Source organism: Anolis sagrei, chromosome 3 (assembly GCF_037176765.1).
Source record: "Anolis sagrei isolate rAnoSag1 chromosome 3, rAnoSag1.mat, whole genome shotgun sequence".
Taxonomy (NCBI): Eukaryota; Metazoa; Chordata; class Lepidosauria; order Squamata; family Dactyloidae; genus Anolis; species Anolis sagrei.
In genome coordinates, this window is record NC_090023.1 from 203,870,413 (window position 1) to 203,885,287 (window position 14,875).

General features: G+C 44.7%; 1 long non-coding RNA gene across 7 annotated transcripts in view; it reads left to right on the top strand.

Annotated features, from left to right (window-relative positions):
* LOC132770989 (uncharacterized) overlaps nucleotides 1-14,875 on the top strand; it is a 79,086-nt gene that overhangs the window by 854 nt on the left and 63,357 nt on the right. The window contains exon 1 of one of the 7 annotated variants that reach the window (XR_010909507.1): nucleotides 591-734. The exons of the other annotated variants lie outside the window; for them this stretch is intronic. This is a non-coding gene — a long non-coding RNA (uncharacterized lncRNA). Of the gene's footprint in view, nucleotides 1-590; nucleotides 735-14,875 lie in introns of those variants that run through there. 7 annotated transcript variants of the gene reach the window in all.

A 14,875-nucleotide genomic window follows, 5' to 3' on the forward strand; every position in this document is an offset into this window, starting at 1 on the left:
GCTGGTGGAGATGCCTCCTTGTTATAGAGATTGGAGGAGAAGTCTGGGTTTAGAGAGGAAGCTGGTGGAGATGCCTCCTTGCCATTGAGGCTGGAGGAGAAATCTGGACTTAGAGAGGAGGCTGGTGGAGATGCCTTCTTGCCACAAAGACTGGAGAAGTCTAGGTTTAGAGAGGAAGTTGGTGGAGATGCCTCCTTGCCATAGAAACTGGAGAAAAAGTCTGGATTTATAGAGGAAGCTTGTGGAGATGCCTCCTTGCCATAGAGATATAATTGCAGAGTCCCTCTCTGAGGTCTGTTTGGATGCCTTTCATTCAGGGCGACGCCAAGCCACTTCCAAAAGGATCTTGGGGAGTTCCCTCAGCCAACCGGTTTCTCTTCTCTTCCAAACCGGAAGTAAACACAAAACTTGAGCAGGTTGAAGCTAGTCCTTGTTTGGATCCCTCCTGGGCTTCCTCTTTCCTTGTCGAAGCCCAGACCGAGCCAAGGCCAGCTGGGCGACCCTTCCCCGACTCCGGCCTTGCTGTCCTTATCCGCGTTTTCGCTCTCGCCCGCGGATTTTTTAAGGGCCGCGTCCTCGCCCTCCCATTGGCTGCCACGGAGGAGTCGTGACGATCCCGTCCCTCCTCGGGGCCGCCTGCTGCTTACTGTTTATTGGCAGTTAAGGATCTATTATCTATTCATCAGCCTCCTATTTTTACCAATTACCACTCGTCTCAAGTGAAGCACCAGCAGGTATTTTTTCACGTTTACAATTAATGATTAAAGAAAGGAAAGATCTGGCGTCTTTCTCATCCGTGAGGAGGCTGTGATTTGGGTTTTTTGGGGGGAAGGTGCTGCCAGACGCATCTCCTCTGGGGCTTGTCCTGTTTCAAAGCAACCCAACTCCCCCCCCCCCCCGCTTTTTGGCATTGTTTACTCTCTCAGGCCCTCCCTCTTCCATATAATAAGATGTATTCCAAGGTATACTGCCAAATAATTCAGTTCAAACGGCACTACATGTCTATGGGTCTACACGAGGCGTGGACAAACTTGGACTTCAACTCCCACCACTCCTAACAGCCTCAGGATCTTTCCTTTTCGTCCTGAAGAGTGTGAGGTTAACCTCTGTGTGAGAGATGCCTCATGTGAGGCCCTTTCCTTTTCCCCTCAGTCGCTAGAGCTTTGTAGTAAAATAATGTGGTTGCACTATTTACAAGAACTAGGTTTCCATAACATAAATAAACAATACACAGTAGCTTTACATGCAGCAGCCTTCACAATGGAGCTTTCTCCCAACAGGCTTGTCTCACACAGAGGTTAACCTCACACTCTTCAGGACGAAAAGGAAAGGTCCTGAGGCTGTTAGGAATGGTGGGAGTTGAAGTCCAAAACACCTCGAGGTCCCAAGTTTGCCCACGCCTGGACACTGACCATAGAATACATTATTTGGCATTGTAGATCAAGCCTTGGCGATTGTATATATAATTGAGTTGTCACAGCCCAAGACCTTGAAATATCCTGTTAGGATCCGACCCTCTTTCTTCAGCATCAATGACGAAATTATGGAAATCAAGAGAATGAGGAACACTGATTTTTTTTTACTCGTGTCAGGAGTGACTTGAGAAACTGCAAGTCACTTCTGGTGTGAGGGAATTGGTCGTCTGCAACCAGGGGACTCGTCTGGCATGTTTTTAGTCTTCTCTCACGTCCGAAGTCAAGAGAATAAGGAATCAAGAACACTGTGGCTTTTTTTCTGTGTCAGGAGCGACTTGTGAAACTTCAAGTCGCTTCTGGTGTGGGAGGGAATTGGTCGTCTGCAATGACGTTGCCCAGGGAACTCCAGGATGTTTTACCATTCTGTGAAAGGCTTCTCTCATGTCCCCGTGTGAGAAGCTGGAGCTGGCAGAGGGAGCTGAGGACATTATTATTATTATTATTATTATTATTATTATTTGCACATTGCCTCTTTCTGTATGTTTGGAGATGATATGCGGTCATAGGCTCAACAGTATTACATATGTGCAGACGTATGTGCAGACAGAAAGAGTATAGCGCTTTCGCTCTCATAGGCATCTTCAAAAGCACAAGTTGTTTTGTGTGTGCGTGTATGTGTCAGGAGCGACTTGAGAAACTGCAAGTCGCTTCTGGTGTGAGAGAATGAGCTGTCTGCAAGGACGTTTCCCAGGGGATGTTTTACCATCCAGTGGGAAGCTTCTCTTCATGTATGGGAAACTGGAGCTGACAGATGGGAGCTCACTCCACCCCCCAGGTTCGCTCTCATGCTCATTGGCACCTCCAAAAGCACAGTATTGTCCCTAATGTCAGGAGCGACTTGAGAAACTGCAATTGGTGTGGGATAATTGGTCTTCTGCAGGGACGTTCCCCAGATGAGGTATTATCCTGTGGGAGGCTTCTTTCATATCCCTGCATGGGAAGCTGGAGCTGACAGACGGAAACTCACCCTGCTCCACGGGTTCCAGAACCCCTGATATTTTACCATCCTGCGAGAGGCTTCTCTCATGTCCCCACATGGGAAGCTGGAGCTGACAGACAGGAGCTCACCCTGCTCCAAGGATTCGAACCGCCTACTTTTCGGTCAGCAGTCTTCCCGACACAAGGGAACATAAATACGAGTTTCTATGCGGCTAAAAGAGTTACTGGAGTGTACATTTCAACATCTTCTTTCTCTTGGAAGTGAGAGTATGTTTAGGAGACTTTCCAGTGTTGTCTGCCCAAGGAGGCAAAAGTGGTTGTGCTTGCTTGGCTGGGGGCGCTTTCTTCAATCCATTTCCTGGATTTAATAATCTCGTGGGTTGTTTTGATCCTTAGGATGAGCTTTGCTGCCTCCTGCCACGCGTCCTCGGCCTGGTTAAACGTGGTATTTAATTTAATGGGGGGACTGGAGGAGAAAACGGGAGACCTTTGGCCCCTTTCCCCAGCGCCGCTGCCTCTCTTCAAGGAGCGAGTTCAAGTCCGTGGCGGGATTAGCCGTAGAAAAAGCCCACGTCCACGCGCCCAGGCAGGTGGAAATATCCCCCAAAAGGAGGGGCAAAGAGGGATTTTGAGAAGCAGGCTCAATGTGGCCCCTTTGGGCTGAAATCCCCCCAATTTCAGGGAACAAAGAGGTCTCAATGCGCGTCAATCTCGCCCCATTCTGCTGGCCGCGAGATCGGACACGGCATTAATTCTAAGCAAGGCCTCCTTCCTTCTTTCCTTCATGTGTCGGAGGGCGTTAATCCCCACCCGGAACCAAAGCCAGATCCTCAGTCCATTTCCACCAGGTTGAAATGAGTCCACCCGTGGATTGGCGTTTTATTTTATTGCGCGATACATTACTTCTCACCACCCGTTTATTTATTTTTTTAATCTTCGAAGCTGGGAAAAGAGTTTTGGATTTTGGAAACACAATAATGTCTGTATTTAAGCCCTTCCAGATTGTCCCACGAAGAAGAACTTATGGGGAAGGAGTTCTTTCTCAAGCCCTTTCTACACAGCTGAGTCAAATCCCACATTATCTGCTTTGAACCAGGATATATGGCTGTGTGAAGTCAGATAACCCGGTTCAAAGCAGATTGTGGGATTTTCTGCCTTGATATTCTGGGTTATATGGCTGTATTGACGGGTCCCCAGTCACACTGCGATGCAACCCAGTTAAAAGCAGATAGTGTGGGATTTTTGCCCGAATATTCTGGGTTATGTGGCTGTGTGGACGGCCCCCAGTCACACTGCGATATAACCCACTTCTAAGCAGATTGTGGGATTTTCTGCCTTGTTATTCTGGGTTATATGGCTGTGTGGACGCGTCCCCAGTCACATTGCGATATAACCCAGTTTAAAGCAGATATTGTGGGATTTTCTGCCTTGTTATTCTGGGTTACATGGCTGTATGGACGGACCCCCAGTCACATTGTGATATAATCCACTTCAAAGCAGACATTGTGGGATTTTCTGCCTTGATATTCTGTGTTATATGGCTGTGTGGACGGGATCCAAGTCACACTGCTATATAACCCACTTCACAGCAGATAATGTGGGGTTTTCTGCCTTGTTATTCTGGGTTTTGTGGATGGGCCCCAAGTGATCTCTCTCTATGGCTCGGGATATGCTATCTTTCCACCCAAGCAGTGTAGCAGAGAGGTCTCCCATCTACATTGCCATATAAGGCAGTTTCATCATAACGCGTTACAGGAAAGTGTAGATGCCCGGCTCTTAAACCCACGAGGGTTTCCCCTCACTTTCCCCCTTCCGTCCTTGAAAAGTTTGGCGTGGAAACCCGACGGCGCGTCTCTCATTTTTTCCTCCTCTGGTTTGCTTCTCCTTCACTCGCGGTCTCAAAGGGACCGGTTCCTCTTTCGGGAGGGTTTCCACAGGAATCCAAAGGAAACAGAAAAGGGGGGAATGGGAAGGGCTGTGTTTTGGAAGAAGGCTGGAAACTGGGTTCACAAAGCGGGGCAAAAACTCCTAACGGTAGCGCAGAAGTCTTCTGGGAAGGGAGTGATATTTCTGGAGCCAGACAAGGTTTGTGGGGCCTGTCAATCAAGTGAGGACTCTCTCTCTCTCTTTTTCCAACTCTCCCAACTCTAGAAAGCTGACCCTTCGCCTCTTCCTTTCCTTCAAGGTGAAAGAAGGGATCCACGCGCAATCCTTCGGCGCCTTTTATGCGCCCTGGCTTTGCCCGAACCAGGATTGCGCCCACATAGCCCGCGGGAGGGGCTTTCTGAGAAAGTGGAAACCTTGGAGGAGGGGGCAGGTGAATCGAGAAGTTCAGAGTCAAGGGAGACCCCCAAAAGCGGGCCGATTTCGGCTTCTTCGCGTGGTCTTTCCCCAAAAAAGTCTGCAAGAGTGAAAAGGGGACAGGTGGCTCCTCGCGGGAAGATTGCAGGAGGGCCACACTGGAGGCGAGGCCGAAAGGGGAAGCGAGAAAGTAGGCCCTGTTTCACGCAGGATTCGCACCTCCAGGGAAGATTCAACAGTCTCTAACCGCGAGAGACTCTCGTGGGAGAGGGATCTTTCCCTTTCCCTTCACCGCAAGAGGAAGAGAGGGGCTGGCGAGGCCTGCGACGATTCTCTCACACGGCCGTGGATCCGAGTTGGCTCGCCCTCGTTGGGTTTGGGAACCTTTCGGGAAGTCGGCGTTACTAGGAGCCCCAAATGAGGCTGAGCTAACCAAGTCTTGGCCTCCGGAGGTGCTTTCCGAATTATTTCTCTCTTCCCCAGACAATCTGGAGCTGCAGGCATTTTGGGAAGCAGAGTGGCCCTTCCACACAGCCATAGAAGCCAGAATATCAAGGCAGAAAATCCCACAATATCTGCTTTGAACTGGGTTTTCTGAGGCCCCTCCCACACAGCTGAAGAAAATATCACATTTTCTGCTTTGAACCGGGATATATGGCAGTGTGGACTCCGATAATCCAGTTCAAAGCAGATATTGTGGGATTTTCTGCCTTGTTCTGAATAAAATCCCACATTTACTGCTTTGCACGGGGATATATGGCAGTGTGGACTCAGATAACCCATTCAAAGCAGATATTGTGGGCTTTTCTGCCTTGTTATTCTGGGTTATATCGCTGTGTGGAAGGGCTCTCAGTCCACATTGCCATATATTCCAGTTCAATAAGATAACGTGGGATTTTATTCAGCTGTGTGGAAGGGGCCTGGGTAAAGCGACAATCCCCTTGATTCCATAGCTTTGAGTCAGTGCTGTGAAAGTGAAGTGAAACTGTATTAATTCTACAATGCAGACGTGCCCCTAGTAATTTCAGCCTCAGATTGGTCCCAACATTCAAGTCAGTTTGGTCGCCAGCCAATGGTTTAAGAGACCTAGGCCCCTTCTACACTGCCATATAATCCAGATAATCAAAGTAGATAATCGACATCAGGCATATTGGGAGGGGGGAGGGGGGTTGAGGGGCTTCAGTCCCCCTCCAAGTCTCCGCCTTACTGGTACATTATTTAAACTGTTATGTTTATTCATATCACCATGCTTAATATATCCCATATGCATTGGGTATTGGGATAACGATACAGGGTAGATCCTCAGCCCCCCCCCCCATCAAACTCAGCTCCACCTCAAATCAAACTCAGCCCACCCCCCAATCAAAATCCTGGCTATGGGCCTGATCGACATTATTTGAGTTAAACCGGATTATACGAGTCTACACTGCCATACAATCCAATTCAAAGCATATCATCTAGAGGCCCTTCTACACAGCCCTATATCCCAAAATATCAAGTCAGAAAATCCCACATTATCTGAGTGTGGACTCAGATAACGCAGTTCAAAGCAGATATTGTGGGATTTTCTGCCTTGATATTTTGAGATATAGGGCTGTGTGGAAGGGTCCTAGATTTTATATGACACTGTAGCAATGGTCTCAGAATGGAACTACTAAGACAGGTGGATCCTTTCTAATAACAACTACACTGGCCAACACTCATTTTGGTGCTGCAAACTTTTAGCCCTGTTTCTGGAGATATTTGACCTGCTGGTTCCAAAAATGTCACCCTATCAGCTTTAGTTGTTGAGATATGCCATCTACCAGTCGCCATCTGCTCCTCCATAGAAAACCATGATGATCACCATATCTAAAGCTCCTTACACAAAGCTGAATGAAATCCCACAATTTGTGCTTTGAACTGGAATGTATGGCAGAGTGGACTGAGATAAAAGCAGATATTGTGGGATGTTTTTGCCTTGATATTCTGGGTTATATGGCAGTATAGAGGGACCCTCAGAAACTAGGGCTTAATAAGTCTGTTCTATGTGATTTCCTGAATCAGTGCCCCAAAGAACCCCCAAAACAGACCTAAAAACCAAGACACCAAGAATTTATTTTCTTGGTTGGGCTATGTTGTCATATAATAATAATAATAATAATAATAATAATAATAATAATGTAAAGCAACAATTATAAAAACAACAAAAGTATTGCATCGGAGGGCCCTTCCAGATATGCCCTATGTACCAGGATCTGACAGCAGGTTTTCTGTTTATCCCAGATTATCTGGCAGTGTGGACTCATATAATCCGGTTTAAAACAGGTCCTGAGATATAGGGCCTATTTGGGAGGGCCCTAAGAGTCCTTCCACACAGCTCTATATCTCAGAATATCAAGGCAGGGAATCCCACATTATCTGAGTGTGGACTCTGATAACCCTGGTCAAAGCAGATATTGTGGGATTCTCTGCCTTAATATTCTGGGAAATAGGGCTGTGTGGAAGGGTCCCAAGTCTAAGTTTGGGGCCATCCATGGATTCTGTCCAAGAAGCTAGGAATCAGTGAAATTATTCATTCCTCTTAGTGCCACCTTTTGTAATTAATTCATTAACGTGTTGCTGTAGTCTCCTTAATTGTATTGTTGTTGTTCTTCTTATTAGTTGAAGTCTGTTGGGGTCCTTCCACACAGCCCTATATCCCAGACTATCAAGGTAGAATACCCCACATTATCTGAGTGTGGACTCAGGGCCCTTCCACACAGCCCTATACCCCAGAATATCAAAGCAAAAAATCCCACATTATCGGAGTGTGGGCTCAGATAACCCAGTTCAAAGCAGATATTGTGGGATTTTCTGCCTTGATGTTCTGGGATATAGGGCTGTGTGGAAGGGCCCTGTGTTATTTGAGTCCACACTCAGATATTGTGGGCTTTCTGCCTTGATATTCTGGGATATAGGGCTTTGTGGAAGGGCCCTGTGTTACTTGAGTCCACACTCAGATATTGTGGGATTTTCTGCCTTGATAATCTGGGATATAGAGATGTGTGGAAGGCCCCTGTGTTATTTGAGTCCACACTCAGATATTGTGGGATTTTCTGCCTTGATATTGGGATATAGGGCTGTGTGGAAGGGCCCTGTGTTATTTGAGTCCACACTCAGATATTGTGGGATTTTCTGCCTTGATATTCTGGGATATAGGGCTGTGTGGAAGGGCCCTGTGTTATTTGAGTCCACACTCAGATATTGTGGGATTTTCTGCCTTGATATTCTGGGATATAGGGCTGTGTGGAAGGGCCCTGTGTTATTTGAGTCCACACTCAGATATTGTGGGATTTTCTGCCTTGGTATTCTGGGATATAGGGCTGTGTGGAAAGGCCCTTTCCTGTGTGGAAAGGTTCAGGTTCATTGTATAGCCACTTGGCTCTGGATTGAAAACCTATCTAAATGGATCCTGGCTAAATATTTCGGTGGAAAGGGCTTTAGAAGCGAACTCCTATTGGTCCTCTATTCTAAGCACAGATATAGGAGGGAAAAAGGCCCTGAAGTCAAGGGGACTTCGTTTCCCACCCGAAAAAGTGCCTTATGTATGTATAACCTCAGTATGTCGAGGACCTTCTTGGAATGGAGGAGAAACCCAGCATCAAAACAGCCTTTCCCAATCGAAAACAACACGCACACCATTTGAGGTTCCTGCGTGATAAAAAGCAGGACTTACTTCCGAGTGGGCACACCTAGAATCCCACTCTTTCTTTCTCCTTTCAAAGCTGCTTTCCCCCCGAAATTCATTCCCGGAATGAAACCAAAAATGGGACTCTACTCATTATGTCAGAAATCCACGTTGTTATTCAGGCTGGGTCTCCCTCCCTCATTTGGTATGGAGGTGCTCGATTCCCATCCGTTTGGAAGAACGGCGCCTAAATATTAATGCGCACTACGCGCAGGTTTTCGCAGGCCGTAGAAATTATCAATTTTGCAAGAAAACAATTTGCTATATTAAGAATATAAGAAGACATAAATTTATTTTTTTGCAATATTTCCTGCGCCTCCGCTAATTCCGCCGCCTTTTGCCAATTAATTTGGGCTTTAAGCGATTTCCAGAATGTGTACCCATTAAGGAATGTTTTATTTTTGAAGCGCCTAATGTTCAATAAAGACACTTTCTGAAAAGTCTTGCCTGGCAGTGGCGAAGACTTCAGCCAAGCTTTGAACCAAATTTGCGTGCCTGCAGTGCCGCCTAGTGGCCGATGGCTGAAATGCACGCCTTCGTAGGAATTCTTTCTGAACAGAGATCCAAAAAAAGGGGGTGGATTACAAACAATTCTTTCGCTACACTTCTTTCTAGTTCTGTGAGTTCTTAGGGCCCTTCCAGATAAGACCCATATTCCAGGATCCGATCCCAGGTTTTCTGTTTATCCCAGATTATCTAGCAGTGTGGACTCATATAATCCGGTTTAAAACAGAAAACCTGGGATCAGATCCTTGGATATAGGGCCTGTCTAGAAGGGGCCTTATACTTTTCTTAGTCAACATGAATCAGGCTCTAGAGATGAATTATTATTTCCACTGTCAATATATTGGAATCTATACACAATTACAGGCTAAATAGCTTAAATTATAGAGTCAGAAGTATTTATAAATGAATTCCTATCTATCTATCTATCTATCTATTATATCACCTATATTAACTATACTATCTAACTAACTATATTTTATTATATAATATTTATACATATTATATTTATCAAATTATATTAATTAAATATATTATATTAATATTTTATTATATTACATTATATCATATGTTATATTATATATTTATTATATTAACTAGTTATATTATCTAACTATAGTTATATTATCTAACTATATTTTGGGGATGTTTCATATACTTCTTACACTCATAGCATGAAGTCTATTGTATCCACCATACTTGTAATCATGTTGTGCATAAAACAAAGTTTGTGCACATGTAAACCATCAGAAAGCAAATTATATTAATTAAATATATTTATATTATATATTATATTAACTATTATATTATCTAACTATATTTTGGGGTTGGGATGTTTCATATACTTCTTACACACATAGCATGAAGTCAGTTGTATCCACCATATTTGTAATCATGTTGTGCATGAAGCAAAGTTTGTGCACATGTAAACCATCAGAAAGCAAAGGTGTCATTATCTCAACCACTCAATTGGGCAATTTCAGAATTGGGAGGATTTTTTATTTTATTTCTGAATGCCCCTTCCACACTGCCATATGAAATCTAGATTATCTGCTTTGATAATCTGGGTTATGTGGCAGTATAGACTCATATAATCCAGTTCAAAGCAGATAATGTGGATGATCTGCTTTGATAATCTAGATTATATGGCAGGGTAGAAGGAGCCTCACAGATCTACTGTGTTTTGATTATTTCACAATAGGTCAAAAATTCAGTGCAGAATATACCCTTAACAAATACTAAGCACCATAACAGAAGGTTGGGTTTGCTGTGAGTTTTCCAGGAATGTTCTAGAAGCATTCTCTCCTGAAGTTTCGCCCACATCTATGGCAGGCATGTGTGGGTCTGTTGGAAACTAGGCAAGTGAGGTTTATATATATGAAATAATGTCCAGGGTGGGAGAAAGAACTCTTGTTTGCTTGAGGCAGGTGTGATTGTTGCAAATGGTCACCTTGATTAGCATTGAATGGCCTTGCAGCTTCAAAGCCTGGCTGGTTGCTGCCTGGGGGAATCTTTTGTTGGGAGGTGTTAGCTGGTCCTCATTGATTATTGTCTGGAATTCTTCTATTTTTTGAGTGTTGCTCTTTATTTACTGTCCTGATTTTAGAGTTTTTAAATACCGGTAGCCAGTATGTTACATCAGATATATGATGTCTTGTATCTTTATTTGATATTTTGTAAATAAATAGGTATCTATATAAGGTTTTTAAACTTTTGCAGTATGTGTATAGATTTGCCTGTACCCTTTTACTGTAAACCACTCATTTTAGGAGAAAGTGAGGACATATTCAACCAACCAATCAATGACTAATATGTTTGGTTGGGCATAAACCATTTGGGAATGCAGTTCACTTTCAGTACACAAAAGCTCAGGTTGGAGATAAAAAGTCTAGCTCAGGCATGGGCAAACTTTGGTCCTCCAGGTGTTTTGGACTACAACTCCCAGTCCAAAACACCTGGAGGGCCGAAGTTGGCCATGCCTAGTCTATCTTAAAGTTATTATAAGGCTGTAAGTTTTTCTGTAATAGTTCCCCCCAAATCTTACAGCTTTTCTGTAAGATACAGCTCCATCCCCACAACACAGAGATATAGTTTTCTTTATCTATCTGTCTAAGAACCAGGCTGTTGAAGTGGTTTGAGTGCTGGACTAGAGCCCCTTCTACACTGCCATATAATTCATATTATCAAATCAGATAATTCACATGATCTGATTTGAACTGGATTATATGAGTCCACACCACTATATAACACAGTTCAAAGCAGATAGGGTTCTGGAGAAGAGGTTTCCTTAGTCAACTCACACTCTCTCAGCCTCAAAAGAAGACAACGGGGAACCCTTTGCTTTGCCATAAATCTACAACAACAATTTTAAACTGCTAGGTTGACAGGAACTGGGGTTAACAGCGGGAGCTCACCCTACTCCTAGGATTCCAACCGCAGACCTTGACCTTTGGGTCAGCAAGTTCAGCAGCTTAGTGGTTTAACCTGTTGGGCCACCGGGGGCTCCTGTCTATATCTATAGAGAGATAGAATACCTGGGTGGGTCAAAAGGTTTTGCCTCCTGGGTCATAAAAACACTATGAATGAACATATCACAACAGAGGTTGCTCCAGATCATAGTCTGAACTGTCCCCAAACGGGTCAGAGTCAGCAGGGGCCAGGTCATAAACATTCTTCAAGTGATAATGGATTTCCTTAAGTAGAGGAAAACCTTCTTTGACAGAAATTCAGTGACAACTCTTTATTTTAGCTTCAGATTCATGTATTGTCGAAGGCTTTAATGGCAGGAATCACTGGGTTGCTGTGAGTTTTCCGGGCTGTATGGCCATGTTCCAGAAGCATTCTCTCCTGACGTTTCTCATACATCTATGGCAGAGATTGTAAATTCTGTTGGAAACTAGGAAAATTGAGTTTATATATCTGTGGAATGTCCAGGGTGTGAATGTTTCAATTGGCTACCTTGATTAATGGCCTAGCATTTCAAGGTCTAGCTTCTTACTGGGGGGATCCTTTGTTGGGTGGTGATTAGCTGGCCGTGATTGATTCTTGTCTGGAATTCCCCTGTTTTTGAGTGTTGGTCTTTATTTATTCTTGTGATTTTAGAGTTTTTAAAAAATAGTTTTAGCCAGATTTTGTTCATTTTCACGGTTTCCACATTTCTGTTGAAATTGTCCACATGCTTGTGGATTTCAATGGCTTCTCTCAAACAGACCAGAGTTCTTTCTCCTACCCTGGACCTTCATAGATATATATAAACCCAGTTTTCCTAGTTTCCAGCAGACTCACAACCGCTGAGAATGCCTGCCATAGATGGAGGCGAAAGGCCAGGAGGGAATGCTTCTGGAACATGGCCATACAGCCCGGAAAAGTCACAATAATTCACTTCAGATTCATGGTTCTAATCAGTCAATAGGAAAAAAAGAGAAGACTGTATCAGTAGAGTAAGGTTGCCTCTATCATATCATGCATAGATGTCCAGTAGCTTGTGAAAGAAATAGAAGTTAGAGCGATTTTCCTTAACTGGAGGGATGTTTTTTCTTCTGGATTCCAGAAGTGCCACAACTTTCCTGCGACTTCGGTTGTAAGTTGCAGCTTTATCCCCTCCTTCCCTCCCTTGAGTTGTCATTGAATATTGGCTCGTATTTAGCCTGGCTTTCCTTGCAAATGACTCCTTTTCCAACCGAGACTTTCTCGGCGAGGTTTTGCCTCACTTCGGCATCGCTTCCATCCTCCTTCTAACTCTCCTTCCTGACACTTTGCAGTGAAAGCGTTTTTGAACGCAGCTCATTGACACCAATCTGTTAGCAAGCAACGTGCAGTGTTTACAGTGGACTTTATAGAAATGGCTGCACTCCACAAAAAGGAAATCAGCCTGCTTAGCTGATACATATTATCAGTATACCTTTGGGGGTTTTCAATACCCATTTTATAGAACTAGTAGCTATACCTGCCACGCGTTGCTGTAGCCAACCTTCCCTCCCTCTTTCACTTCTTTCTTTCTCTCCTCCCTCCCTCCCCTCTTTCATCACCTCTTCCTTCCTTCCTTCTTCCTTCCTTCCTTCCTTCCTTTCTCTCCTCCGTCCCTCCCTCCTTCTCTCCTTCCTTCCTCCCCTCTTCCCTTCCTTCCTTCCTTCTTCTCTCTCCTTCCTTCCTCTTTCATTCCTTCCTTCCTTTCTCTTCTTCCTTCCTCCCCTCTTTCCTTCCTTCCTTCCTTCCTTCCTTTTTTCTCTCCTTCCTTCCTTCCTTCCTTCCTTCCTTCCTTCCTTCCTTCTTTTCTCTCCTTTCTTCTTCCCCTCTTTCCTTCCTTCCTTCCTTCCTTCCTTCCTTCCTTCCTTCCTCTCCTTCCTTCTTCCCCTCTTTCCTCCCTCCCTTCCTTCCTTCCTCCCTCCCTCCCCTTTCCTTCCTTCCTTTTTCTCTCTCCTTCCTTCCCTCTTTCCTTCCTTCCTTCCTCCCTCCCCTTTCCTTCCTTCCTTTTTCTCTCTCCTTCCTTCCCTCTTTCCTTCCTTCCTTTCTCTCCTTCCTTCCGTCCCTCTTTCCGTCCCTCTTTCCTTCCTTCCTTCCTTCCTTCCTTCCTTCCTTCCTTCCTTTCTCTCCTCCCTCCCTCCCTTCTTTTCTTTCTTTCTCTTTCTTTCTTTCTCTCCATCCTTCTGTTCTTCTTCCCTTCCTCCCCCCCCCCAACCTTTTCTTTCCCTTCCTCTTTCTCTCCTTTCTTCCTTCTCTACTTATTCTTGGACTGCAACTCCCAGCAGTCCTCCTCATCCATCCATCCATCCATCCATCTACCTACTTACCTTTATGCCGCGTTAGAGATGCCATCAACGCGTATTAAGTGGACAATATAGACACCCCCCTTCGCCTTTATAGTGTCTGTTTTGCCAAGTGCGGAAGACCCCCGCCTTCCTTTGTGTCGGCTGTACTTCATATCCAATGACTCGTATTTCATAATTTAGAAGAGACTCTGTTAAAAATGTTAGATTTCAGGGAAGGGGAAATCTTCAGTTGGCTTTTGTATTGGGTTGTTGTATGTTTTTCAGGCCGTAGCATTCTCTCCTGACGTTTCGCCCACATCTATGGCAGGCATCCTCAGAGGTTGTGAGGTCTGTTGGAAACTAGGCAAGTGGGGTTTATATATCTGTGAAATAATGTCCAGGGTCGGATAAAGAACTTGACTGCTTGAGGCAAGTGTGAATGTTGCAATTGGCCACCTTGATTAGCATTGAATGGATTTGCAGCTTCAAAGCCTGGCTGGTTGCTGCCTGGGGAATCATAGAATCATAGAGTTTGGAGAGACCTCATGGGCCACCCAGTCCAACCCCCTGCCAAGAAGCAGGAATATTGCATTCAAAGCACCCCCGACAGATGGCCACCCAGCCTCTGTTGAGAGGTGTTAGCTGACCCTGATTGATTCTTGTCCGGAACTCCCTTGCGTTTTGGGTGTTGCTCTTTATTTACTGTCTTGATTTTATAATTTTTTAAAAAATATTGGTAGTCAAATTTTGTTCATTTTCATGGTTTCCCCCTTTCTGTTGAAAGTGTCCTCATGCTTCTTGTGGATTTCAATGGCTTCCCTGTATAGTCCGAGATGTGTAGCCTGTGTAATTTAGTGGGGCTGTTAAAGGCTCCTCCCTAAACTACAAACCCCAGAATTCTGCAGGAGGCACAAACCGGATTTTAAATGGATTTTTTCTCTAGTGTGATGAGACATCATATGATGGTTGTTTCATCTTTAATACGATTATGTTCTTGACAAACTGGGGCCGGGGATCTGAGTGTTTACCCAAAGCAACCCCGAAGAGACCATGGAAAGGTCCCAAGGCTTTCCCCTTGTGTTTACTTCTGGGGATCAGGCTCAGTCCCGACTCCCCGGCCCTCGCCGCTTCTCATCGCTTTGTGTTCCTTATCCCACGCCTTTCCTAAACTCGTTAAAGCCGAAGAGGAGTCTTTTGAT